Below are 10167 nucleotides of genomic sequence, written 5' to 3' on the forward strand. Positions count from 1 at the left end.
TTTAAGAACCAAGAACAGTTGGGTTTCCTACTTCGGAGCCAATACGGAAATAGTATCAGTGGACTATATTATATACATAAAATTCATATTGGTATCTTTGTTAGGCCAAAATAGTATGGAAGCTTTTGAATTTTTATTAAGCAAGATAATTAAAATGGCCAGGGGGCAAATTAGCATTGCACACTTATGTTTTAAATCTGTGCTGGCCTAATAAACAATTGCCTGAATATGGATTTTTGTTGGTTGGTTGGTTGGTTTTTCTCATGACCAGCGCAACTGCTTTTCATGTTAGTAGGTACCCAGTCCACTTTTTAAATCAGTGGCCATTAACAATAAGATATTACTGGTATATATGCAGCATCTGACCTAGACATTTTGGCACCCTAAGCAAAGTCGTATTCTGGCAGCCCCTATGGTTTGACTCATCTTTCGATTTTATTAGGAATTTCAAAAAGGTGCCTTCTTGTTTCTTTTTTTCTTTGAGTTTTTGACCTTTACATTTAGGATTTTCAGCCCCAGACAATTTTTTTTACTTTTCTGGGACATTTTCACCCTCTTACACTGCAAAGGGACGCGGTGGCGCTGCGGGTTAAACCGCTGAGCTGCCGATCGGAAGATCGGCGGTTCGAAACCGCGCGGTGGGGTGAGCTCCCGTTGCTAGTCCCAGCGTAGATCAATGGGTACCGCTTCGGCGGGAAGGTAACGGCGTTCCGTGTCATGCTGGCCACATGACCCGGAAGTGTCTACGGACAGCGCCGGCTCTAAGGCTTAGAAACGGAGATGAGCACCACCCCCTAGAGTCGGACATGACTGGACTTTACGTCAAGGGAAACCTTTACCTTTACCTTTACACTGCAAAACTATATTTAACCTTTGAGTGGGTGCACTGGGTCATGGAGTACGCCATTACTGCTTTGCACTTTTTTATTGTATTTTTTGGAAACCTTTCAATTTGGGCGCCCCCTAAAATTCGGCACCCCCAGGCCTGTGCCTACTCAGCCTCAGCCTAGAACCAGCCCTGTACATGTGTTGCTTTCAAAAATTTAAAAGTGCCAGGCATATGCTAACTATTACATAGTTACAGTGTCTGCTTATTTAAATTTATTCATGCACCTCATGAATGTGAAATACCTGAAAGTTAAATCTCACAAAGCAAAGGGGACAGATAGACGCCAACCAAACACTGTGGGGCTTTTCCTAGCAAAAGGTGTGGTATTGGGGGAGATTTCAGGCTGATGATGACTTGAAGGAGGAAAAAAACAAAAGGCTTGGGACTGAGAGAACATTGTGAAAGGATTATAGATGGAAAGAAACCTAAGATTTTCAAAGCAAGGATTGCCCAAGCTTTGATGCATGGAATGTGGAGTGGAAGATAAAGAGTAACCTGAGAACAGAATTGGAAAAAAGGAAGTGTCTGGCCTGAGAAGCCAAGCAGGGTCAGGCCTCATTATGCTTTGGTGGGAGATGTCTAGGAATACCGGATCTTACATTAGACTGGAAAATAGGAAAAATATTCTGAAAGAAGGCAATACAAACTACTTCCCTGTGGTTGCCGAGAAAACTGCATGAATGCATCTGAAGCCACCAGGAGTTGTGCTTGATCTGAAGGACTTTTCCTTTTTAGGTTAAGCAAGGATCATAGGAAAATGACTAGGGATAAAGGAAGCAATCAAGACAGGTTTATAGTTGTGGAAATGAAAAACAAACTAAATTGGCCTGTGGGTTAAACAGAAGAAATAGATGCTAAAGCAAAGAAATGTCAGCCTTTGGTTGAGTGGTGAACATGATCTTTTCTTGGATGAAAGAACCTTCCACATTTCTAGAACTTGTGAATATTCAACTAAAACAAAACCAAGGTTTCACTTCGGCATGGAAAATGATTTTTAAAGTGGCATACAGGAGGACATTTCCTTCTTTTGTATTGAGGGATAGGGGAGGAAGGAGATAATTCTTTTGCGCCACATGGGTATGCATTAGATAGAAGTATCTGAGATGCCCAGGTATCAGTAGGATCAAATTTGAAAATGTTTCTCCACATGCTGGGAACAAAAGTGCTCAGACACTTGGGGTGTGCCTCCTTCAAAGAACATCACAATTTTCTGTTTTCTTTACATACTTTCACTGAGCTAAAGAAAGATTAGTAGAAGTAGGATAGGAGAACACTGTGACAAGACTGGGATGAATTGGCAACCAGTGGAAGTAGGGTCTAAAGAGTATGGTGATAAAGTAACCCTATGGTTTCCTGGTGCCATGATCACATTTTTCATGACTCTGACACCAGGGGAGGGGATCATTTGGACCCCCATATATTTTTGGTCTACAATTCAGCAGTACCAGTCAGCATAGTTAATAATGAAGATGGGAAAATGTGATTTAGTAACATCTGGAGGGCCACATGTTTTTCATCCTGGAACTACACAGTGGCCATTAAATTAGATGAAGTTAAAGGGAAATTGAGAGCCAGTTTGGTATAGTGGTTAAGGCACCAGGTGACAAACCAGGAGACAGAGTTCTAGTCCTGCCTTAGGCACAAAGCCAGCTGAGTAACCGTGTGCCAGTCACTTTCTCTCAGCCCTAGGAAGGAGGCAATGACAAACCACTTCTGAAGAACTTTGCAAAGAAAACTGCAGGGACTTGTCCAGGCAGTCTCCAAGAATCGGACACAATTGAACAGATTTTTTTAAAAGGGGGGGGGGGATTACACAGATTCATGGGAATATGAGTCAGTAACAATTTACCATGACAGTTTCAGAGAATCTGTATAACCATGGGCAGTAGCCTTCCTAATGTGTTACAGAAGTTAATCAGTGCATTGTGACCCTTCCGCTGAGACCAGATTTTCTTGATTGAAAATCATTATTTTCATTACTTTCTTGAACAGTAGGATTGAGGTCTGAGGTTTTTTCTATGCATGAACGTTTTCTGTAGATGTAGAATCCTTCTTTTCCTGGTTTCTTCCTGGTGCAGAGACCCTCTGGGCTGGGCTGTGCAGAGCTTAATGTGCCCATTCTCAGTCTCCATGGCTCCATAGGGTCTATACATTTTGTAACAGCTGCAATGGGTTAGTATATTATTGTTCGACTGCAGGAAGTTGTATCCAGAGAATGTGTCTTCTTTTATGAAATTTCTGGAGGCAACTTCTCGACCCTTGTAAGAAATGGGAAGTTAGACTTAATGAATATTTGTAATGAACCAACAAATCTAGGGATTTTTTTTTTTTGCAGTTTAAGAGCAGAGACAAGTCCAACCTCTTGTTGCCACAATGTATACCAATGGCATTTATAAGAGTACACTGTGGCTGGGTACAGACTATAGAGTTAATAATTAAAAACATAGAAACTGCATACCTACAACATGCCTACAGCCAAGTTAATTTTGGTTTTAATTATGAGCTCCCTCCCTACCATGGCTGTGTGTTATATAACCCCAACTATCTGTATCATGAGCTCTAGCTATGTGAACACAGTCAACATGAAAAGATAATGGTGTGTTCTGGAGCAGGTTGTGAGAGGTGATCAGGAGAAGAGACAGAGCCATTGTATCTGGTTCTGCCCAGATGTAAATTTGAGCTATCCCTTTTCATAAAGGGAATATCCAGGACATTGCAGTCCAGCCAAACATAATGGATGTCTTCCATAGCTCTAAGGCATCTGTTTTTTATGGAAATAATTATCTTCCACAGTAGGTATGAACTAAATATAAAAGAAAGCTTTAGTACCATCAAATGCATTTTGCTTGATAAAATAGATGCCTTGGCTGAAGTCTAAGTGTCATGTTCACTGTTTCAATGCGCACTGTACATCGTAACGTTTCACATGCCATGGCGCTGACACGCGTTTCTGTTTAGGAGCGAGCTGCTTTGAAATCTTGTGCCAAGCTCTCTATGTTCATTTCAGTGGAATGTGTTTGGGTTATGTGCTCTGTTCAAGGACGTTTCCCGCAGACCATCAGAAGCCGTTAGGAGCACCTGGGATTGTGAGCTTGGGAAGATTCTACGGGGGGAGGGATCTCATTTGTACCAAGGGTTTTTAGTTTGCATTTGGCGCGCTTTTATCATTCTCAACTTTCTTTGTGATCCTGCATACTATTCTTTAATAAATCAGATATCTTTGCATTCCTGTTCATGAGTCAGAGAGTGTTTTAGAATAGGCATTCATTACATAAAGCTGAGAATCACCAAAGTTGTACCATTAGCTCCTACCAAGATCAGTTTCTTGTGAGGGAAAATAGTTAACGATGGCCGAGTCCAAGCTCACAACCAGGGGACTTGAGCTGGCTAGCCTGATGCCCGAGTCAACGGTCAAGAGCGGAGAACTGAGCCTCACCCCAGAACCTTCAGATTTCCGGCAGGATTCGAGCTCCAGCCCTGAGGTGGAGGAATCGAACGATGGGGGAGAACCAGAGCAACCAGCACCCAGCGAATCGCCTGCAGAGTTGATCACCTGGGATGCAATGGGAGAACCCCAGCCAGGGACATCCCAGGCGTCCTGGAAGCATCGGTTCCCGTTGACCCAGACGTAGAATCTACCATGGTATCAACGGAGAGACAGCCTAACACGCGAGGGATGGAGGAATCTCAAACCCCTGAAAGGCTAAGAGTGGTGGAGGCCAAAATAGAATCGATGGAGTACATGTTAAGAAACCTGTCTCTATCGTTGGGGGGGCAGGGGAGGCATGATGGAGGTCCCAGCTTCACGCAACCATCCCCCATCCTCCCACCCGGACCGCCGGCGGAGCGGGGCTGGAGACAGCTCCGGGATGAATCTCTACCCTGCAGAGTGACAACTACCATAACCTGGCACCCAAACACTCAAGCAGCCGCCAGTTCCGCTCCAACAGGAGTTGGGGTGAAAGACTTTTCTGTCAAGTTTGATGGGGATCCAATCAAGTTATCTTTCTTTCAAACCAATGCTAAAAGTTACATGAGGCAGTTTGGAGGATACTTCCCTTCCGAAGAGGCTAAGATAACTGCCATTGCCACCAAGTTGAAGGGTCGAGCGGCTGACTGGTATGTTCAATTAAGTGAGGCTGACTCCCCTGAACTTGAGTATTTTGAGGACTTTATGGGGGCGTTAAAGCTGCATTTTGAGGATCCTCTGGCCAAGGCAAGAGCTAAGAAGGCGTTGAAGGATCTTACCCAGGGCCAGCTGTCTGTAGCTGATTATGCCCTGGAGTTTAAGGCTTTAGCTGGGAAAATCCCCAACTGGTCTCAGTCAACCTTAATAGAATGGTTTAAAGAGGGACTCAACAGGGATGTCCTACGATGGGCATTGTGTAGAGACGACCCAGAGTCATTGTACGAATGGATCTGTCTGGCTGGCAAGGCTGAGCACGCCCAGCATACCTTCATGCAAACCAGACCTGAAAAACCACCAGCCACCATGAGGGGGCCCCGAAGTGGCGCAACTGCTGCCCAGCCAGGCTATAGAGCCTGGGAAGAGGAGAGAGATTGGCGCTATGCGTGGGGTCAGTGTCTCCGATGCAGAAAGGAAGGGCATTGAGCAGCTGATTGCCCAAAAGCCAAGGCTGGAGATCGAGCGGGCAAGCTGCCGGCCAAATTGCCCCCCCCCCCCACGGCGGATGACAGCAGCCAAGGGGGCAGCCGACGCTGAGGAAGTATTCTACTTCTCGGGAGAGGCTGAAGATGACTCTAAGGAGCCGGCGGGAAACGCCAGCCACCTGCCATGAAGAGCGCCTGCGGGCAGGTGGGGGAGGATGGGCGCGAGGATGCTATGGTGAGTGCTGACTGTCCCACTTTAGCAGTAAAAGTGAAATTGGGCTCCCGCACAAAGACTACAGAGGTCTCGGCTTTAGTTGACTCTGGGTGTTCCAGGTGTCTAATTCACCCTGATCTGGTTGCTGCTTTGGACCTGCCTAGCTTCCCCCTCCAGCAGCCTTTGATCTTTACACAGTTGGATGGTTCAACGGCGGGGGGGAGGCAGCAACCCATTTCACTGGAACTGTCGCAATGCAAATGGGCAGCCACCGTGAGACTTTAAAATTTGTAGTCCTTTGGTAATTCTGGGGATCCCCTGGTTGACCTATCGAAGCCCATATATAAACTGGGAACACAGAACTCTGACTTTTAAGGGTGGGTTTTACCAAGCTCCTACAGCAGAGAAAGCTTCATGTGCGGGGGTTGGAAGGGCTGCAATTGCCACACCGTGCCCTAGTTTGGCACATTTAGAAGGCTTGCCCGATCGATACCAACACTTTGCAGACGTCTTTGGGGAAATGGAAGCAGATCAGCTACCCCCCCCCCATCGGAAAACTGACTGTGCAATAGAGTTGGTTCCCAACACTCAATTGCCCAAGCCAAAAATTTATTCAATGACTCAGAAGGAGCTTGAGGCATTACGGGACTTTATTGACAAAAATCTGTCAAGGGGGTTTATTGAACCTGCAAATTCCCCAGTTGGGGCCCCTGTGCTATTCCCGGAAAAGAAAGATGGCATGCTTTGACTCTGTACGGACTATCGGGGGTTAAATTCTATCTCAATTTGCAACAAGTACCCTCTGTTGCTCATGAAGGACATGTTAGCTCACTTGTCTAAGGGCAAGATTTTCTCCAAGCTTGATCTTCGTGAAGCCTATTTCCGCATCCGCATACGAGCTGGAGATGAGCAGAAAACCACTTTTAATTGTCCACTGGGTTCATTTCAGTACAAAGTCCTCCCTTTTGGGTTGGCAGGGGTGCCCGGAGTCTTCATGCATTTGATTAATGAAGTATTACATGATCATTTGTTTAAAGGGGTCCTGGTTTATTTAGACGATGTTCTCATTTACACTGAAACCAAGGAGGAACACGAACGCCTCCTCAAACAGGTGTTAAGCAAGCTTAGAGATGCCAAATTTTATGCCAAGATTTCCAAATGTGAGTTTCACAAGACTGAACTTGACTATCTGGACTATAGGGTGTCTGACAAGGGCATTGAAATGGACCCTGCAAAAATTCAGGCGATTTTAAGTTGGGAACGTCCCCGCACCCGGAGGCAATTGCAAAGTTTCCTCGGGTTCAGTAATTACTATTGCCAATTTATCCAGGGGTTCGCTGAGATTGCTTTGCCCCTCACTGATTTACTCCATACCAAGGGCTTGGGGGAGACACGCAAAGTAAAAAACCCTGGGGCAGTGCTGAATTGGACGCCTGAATGCCAGGCAGCATTTGAGAAGTTAAAAACCCTCTTCACTGCTGAGCCTATTCTACAGCACCCCGATCCTGAACGCCCCTTTGTGGTCCAAGTTGATGCTTCTGACTCCTCAGTTGGGGCTATATTGTTACAGAGAGATTCTGAAAATCACTTAAAACCCTGCGCTTATTTGTCCAGAAAATTTTCTGAAACCAAACGCCGGTGGCATGTTTGGGAAAAGGAGGCTTTTGCTGTAAAAGCCGCTTTGGAAGCCTGGCGTCACCTCCTGGAAGGCGCTAATTGCCCTTTTGAGGTTTGGACCGATCACAGGAATTTGGAAGTCCTCCGCACCCCCCGGCGTCTCAGTCCTAAACAAATTCGCTGGGCTCAATTTTTCAGTTGCTTTAACTTCCAGTTAAAATTTATTCCGGGATAGAAAAACTTTCTGGCCGATGCTTTGTCACATTTACCTCAGGACCTTGACCACGTGGCAGATGTGGTTGGGACTGTTCTCACTGAACCACAACTGGGCTTAGTTGCTGTCACCCGGAGCCAGACCTGTGCGCAGGCATCCCCGCCCCCAGCCAGGTCTGGGAAGCGGAAAGTGCAAGTTCCTTGCCAATTACAGAAAGACTTTCTCCAGGCGCTGAAATCTGACACTTGGTTGCTAGCTAATAAAGACACTGTTCCTTTTGAAAATGGTCTGGCATGGGTGCAACACCGCCTTCATGTACCCGAAACTTTACGACCTGACATTTTACAGCGTTCCCATGATGATAAACTTGCTGGGCATTTTGGTTTTGTTAAAACATTGCATTTGATTCGTCGTCAATACTGGTGGCCCACCTTGAGATGCGATGTAAAAGACTACGTGGCTTCCTGTCCTGTTTGTGCAATATCAAAGCGAAAAGGGGGGAAACCACAGGGGCTTCTGCAGCCTGTAGCCAGCCTGTCCCATCCCTGGGATGAGATTTTTATGGATTTTATTGTGAATCTTCCAGTCAGAAGAAAACTGTCATTTGGGTTGTAAAATATTTTTTTCCAAACAAGCCCATTTCATTCCATATGCGTCCATCCCGTCGGCCCCGCAATTGGCGGGCCTATTTCTCATCCACATCTACCGTCTCCACGATAGCCCCTCCCCTTTGGTCAGCGACCGCGGGACACAGTTTACTTCCCAGTTTTGGAAATCATTCTTAAAATTGATTGGCACCAAACAGGCACTGTCCACCTCGTCCCATCCTGAGACTGACGGATCTACTGAGATTTTGAACTCCACCTTGAACAATTTCTTAGAGCATACATTAACTACCATCAGGACAATTGGGTGGACTTGCTGCCTTTTGTTGAAGTGGCTTACAACAATACTGTCCATCAGAGTACCAGGCAAACCCCTTTTCGTGTGGTTTCTGGTCACGACTTTGTTCCCATCCCTGAACTGCCACAACCCCCTCCCCAAACATGTTCTGCCTCTGACTGGGCTGTTAAGCTTGCTGATTCCTGGCCGGTGATTCAACAGGCTTTGGCTGATGCCCAGGCTGCTTACAAGTTTCAAGCCAATAAGCATCATTCTTTGCAACACGATTTCAAGATTGGGGATCAAGTGTATCTATCTACGAAATTCATCAAGTCCCCACAACCCTCTAAAAAACTTGCTCCCAAGTTCATTGGTCCTTTCCCTATTGTTGGTCTTATCAATCCAGTTACTGTTAAGTTGGATCTGCCTCACAATTTGAAACGCTTGCACCCTGTTTTCCATTGCAGCTTGCTCAAGCCTGTCCACCACTCTTCCCGCTGGCATCCCCAACCTCCTCCTCCTGCTCCGATCATGATTGATGACCAACAGCACTTTGAGGTCAAGGAGGTCATTAATTTTCGCAAGCTTCGCGGCACCCTCCAGTATCTGGTCTGATGGAAACACTTTCCTCATCCTGAATGGGTGTCTGCTCGCCACATTAATGCCCCTGATTTAATTCGCCGTTTCCACTTGGCATACCCTTTAAAGCCTGCTGCTTAGTGTTTTCTTTCTTTTGGGAGGGCAGTATGTCATGTTCACTGTTTGAATGTGCACTGTACATCGTAACGTTTCACATGCCATGGCACTGACGTGCGTTTCTGTTTGGGAGGGAGCTGCTGTGAAACCTTGTGCCAAGCTCTGTATCTGTGTTCATTTCAATGGAATGTGTTTGGGTTATGTGCTCTGTTCAAGGACGTTTCCCGCAGACCATCAGAAGCCGTTAGGAGCACCTGGGATTGTGAGCTTGGGAAGATTCTACAGGTGGAGGGATCTCATTTGTACCGAGGGTTTTTAGTTTGCATTTGGTGCACTTTTATCATTCTCAGCTTTCTTTGTGATCCTGCATACTATTCTTTAATAAATCAGATATCTTTGCATTCCTGTTCATGAGTCTGAGAGTGTTTTAGAATAGGCATTCATTACACCAAGCTTTTGGTGGCATAGAAAGTAATATGCTGGCAGGATTCACTTGGGCTACAAAACACAACTCATTTGCCCCTTGGTGGGATGGCTTTTCCATTAAACAGCATTTTCTCTGCTGTGTGTTCTCTTTGTGAACTGGAAAAGAAATGCTGATTTTATATGCTGTGAGCAACACCAAACCAATTCCATCTTGAGTTAGTCATTGCCTTAGATGAATTAGATTATGAAAGAGATGAATTGAGTGAGAAGGGGGAAAATATGCACAGAGGGCTGCATATTTTGGTACATTTATTGAACAAAGGACACACAGTATGTTGTGTGCATATGTAGTGGTTAGTTGCATATTCCTAGATCATTTTTACTGAAGATTTATAAAATCTGTTCAGCTAAATGTAATAATTTTTTATCTAAATGCATTCTAACTGTAATATTTCCCCACCCCCACCATTGTAAATCCTTATCTGGGCTGCCATGCAGAATCCCTGTAACTTCAGTATTCTGACACTGTGTAGTTGTTATGGCATCGATTTGATTTTTCACGCAACTGAAAAACATCCAAAGGTTCCATTTGCAGACTGCCTTGCATGCAAGATGATC

Source organism: Candoia aspera, chromosome 3 (genome assembly GCF_035149785.1).
Source record: "Candoia aspera isolate rCanAsp1 chromosome 3, rCanAsp1.hap2, whole genome shotgun sequence".
NCBI lineage: Eukaryota > Metazoa > Chordata > Lepidosauria > Squamata > Boidae > Candoia > Candoia aspera.